Source organism: Tupaia chinensis, unplaced genomic scaffold, assembly GCF_000334495.1.
Source record: "Tupaia chinensis unplaced genomic scaffold, TupChi_1.0 Scaffold000314_1, whole genome shotgun sequence".
NCBI classification, from domain to species: domain Eukaryota; kingdom Metazoa; phylum Chordata; class Mammalia; order Scandentia; family Tupaiidae; genus Tupaia; species Tupaia belangeri.
Window position 1 is genome coordinate 238,297 of NW_006159807.1, and position 3,241 is coordinate 241,537.

Below are 3,241 nucleotides of genomic sequence, written 5' to 3' on the forward strand. Positions count from 1 at the left end.
GAAGCAAAGCCCCACCAAAATTTTTGAAAAATAAAAAAAAAAAAAAAAAAAAAAAGACACAAGAAAATAACAATTGATTTTAGAAATAGAGTGCATTTTGCTTTCATGGCATCCAGCCTGAATTCATTAATTCAAGTCCAGACTTGAACTGCATATTGGCCAGATAAAGACTATAGACAATGCTAAACAAATCAGAGTATTTGATTATAATATAAAACTTTCTATTTTAGAATCGAATACATTTGTAATGATCTCTACAGCCGCTGGGTGTCACTATTGCATACGTCTGGCAGTAAAAACTTCCTATCTCGAGAAACAATCAAACTGCTATTTTAAGGATTGTCAGTTACCTACTTGGTGTTCCACCTTTCGATCGAACACATGCTATCATACTAACGCAACAACTCTCTTCCCCACTCTGCAATCAGCTCAGTTCTCAATTACGCCACTCTACTGGGAATTCTACTAATTTACACAGGATGAGATTCCTCAACACAATTATTTTCTTCACTATCTCTAAAAGGAGTGTGGTATTTATAATAGTTTTCAACCTTGCATATTAATTGTAACTAGTGCATTCTGAATGCCAAATGGGTTGAAGTAAAAAACATAACCGTAAAATACCCTGAATTTATAAAGTCCCCTCCTCTCCCAATGGCTGCCAACAATTTCATATCTATTTGCTCATCTGTCTTCCCCGAATCCCTAGAGAGTTACCTGCTTTAATGCTTTTATGAGTCAAAGTTGACCTGTGAAATAAGTTGAATGAAGTAATTATTTTCACTGGCATTCCAGGAGTGAAACCAAAGCAAACACTGTGTGTTTCAGACAGCTAATTCTACCATGGAAAAGTTATTAGTTGAAATTTTGGTAGTTGTAGGTTTTTTCAATTACTTTTAAAAATTCTTAATTCATGGACACTTTAAGACTTTTTCTTCCTCTTTTAATTTTTCTAGAGGGTATGTATACTCACTAGAGAGAGAAGAGAAGCGAAAAAGTTCCCTCACCCTGCCAACCCCTGTGGACAGTCATGCCACCATCCCTTCTCCTCCTTTTATCCTTTTGGTATTTGTGGCATACGCTCATTCATGTCTAGTATGTTTTGCAAGTCACTGGGCCCAGGACTTGAACTACATGGTCAGTCATGTGGGATCCAGCCACCTTAACCACCATGCCACTGGCTGCCCCTTGACTTCTTTTTTAAATATTCATTTAAAAATCTGGGCTATCTTTCACATCAACATTATTCAGAAATTAGATCTGGAGATGGTTCCAAATCTGAAAAAAGCCTGGCCCAATTCAAGTGGTCAGGACCAGTGAGAAGCTAGAGCAAGACCAGTGAAAAGAAATGGATGAGTCAATCAGAATCATAGTTAGCTTTGTCTATAGTTAGAAATGATTGTGAGCTTCAGTAGCACTATCCAGCTTAGTCGTTCCTTTTTTGCTAAGCCTTTGGAGTTGTTTTCTTAACTTCCTCACGTGTCTTTGCGTCAGGGAAGCCTGAGCTGTTCTTGGAGGACTATTGGCCTAGATTTTTTCTTTTTTTTTGAGGGGGTGCTCTCTGTTCTAGTGAATTATCAGAAAGCTGTAGTGCCTGCCATCTATGGGGTGCTTTGATCCAAAATTTCAGTCATTGTTTCCACATTTAGGGGCTGGAATGAACATCAAAGAAGTGGGTGTACGGAATTTACTTGAATGCCAAAGAAGTACAATAACATACAGAGGATATAAGCAAATCCCAGTGGCAAAAGTTGCTGCCAATTCTTGCACATAATGGAGGTCCTAAAGTGACAGTCTATCTTTGACAAATGCATAATGATATCAATGCCAAGGGAAGGAACTAGCAAGCTGAAAGGTGAATAAAAAGAGTTGGGAACAATTCAGTGAGCTTACACATTTCCTCAGTGTGTTTTCACACAGCAAGGAAAGCAGATGACACAAATGCATTAGGTAATCATTGGACAGGGCTGCAAACTCACTAGCAGTTTTAAAAAAAAACAAAAACACAAAAAATCTCAGCTCTTTCAGGATCCAACTCTAAAGATGAGAATAAAAGGCGATTAGAAATCATTCATCTTCTGGAGGTTAAAAAAAAAAGAATAAGTAAAGTGAAAATGACTCTCTTGTTCTGCCTTGGATAGTTCCAGATTTTAAAGCCCATATGTTGTTTGCTATAACTTCTTCGCCTCCCAGGGCCAATGCATTCCAAATGCTTCAGCTAGTGCATTGCACTCAGTAGTATCAGAAGCAAGGGTTTATTTGTATCCATAGTCTTTGTTCAAATATCGATTAATTTTGGTTAATTTCAGTGGTTGCATATAAAGTAGAATGCACAGAACTGAAACCACTGAAATCAGGCCATTGTGTGATCATCTAAAAACCTACTTTTCAAGCTCCTTTAAGTTTTATTTTTGAAATAAAAATAATAAAATGACCATAAAAAGTTTCTAAAAGCGTTGACATTATGAGCAATTGCTAACCAAGGCTATTCCCAGAGTGATAGAGCAAATTTGGATATTCTAGAAAAGTTAACTACCCTGCAGTACCAGCTATTAATATTTCATTCAGAAGGTGATTTGGTAAGGGTCCTGTAGAATGAGGCTTTTGCTTCCAGGGCCAGATGTCCATGTGGGTGCACATTGTGCTGCTGTCACCAGGCTTCCATTGGAGGGCAAAGGCAGACTTGTGCCTTCAAGCTTCACTCTGCATACTATGGAGATGAGTGTGTAAGACATTGCGTAAGCTGCTTTAAAAAACCAGACTGGGCGTGGATGTTCAGAGGAAGAGTCTCAAATGCCATAGTACATGGAAACAGTCTACAGGATTCATGAACACAGTCTGGCATTGAATCGGTATAAGCAAGATCAAGATGCATGTGGTTTATCCGAAACTCTACTTAGTTGCACGAGAAATTGTGCCAGCTGCAAATAGAGTCAGCCTTTCTGTCCTTGGCTTTGGAAAATCAGAGCAGATTTGCTTATATACACCAAAATAATTTCCAACACAGCCCCACAGTTCTTCTGGGCTTCTTACAAAATTTCTTCTATGACCTTATGCTGAATAATAAAGGAGCCTTTGGAAGGGTCCTGCTCTGTTCATTGTGCATGTTAAGTAAATTAAATGATTTTCATTATTTCAAACTCTGTAATGAAATGACTGAGTACCCAGCAACATTAGAAAATGGACAAATAAGCATTCAACGGGCTGGATGAACCATCGTTTTCTGGCATTAAAAGTGTAA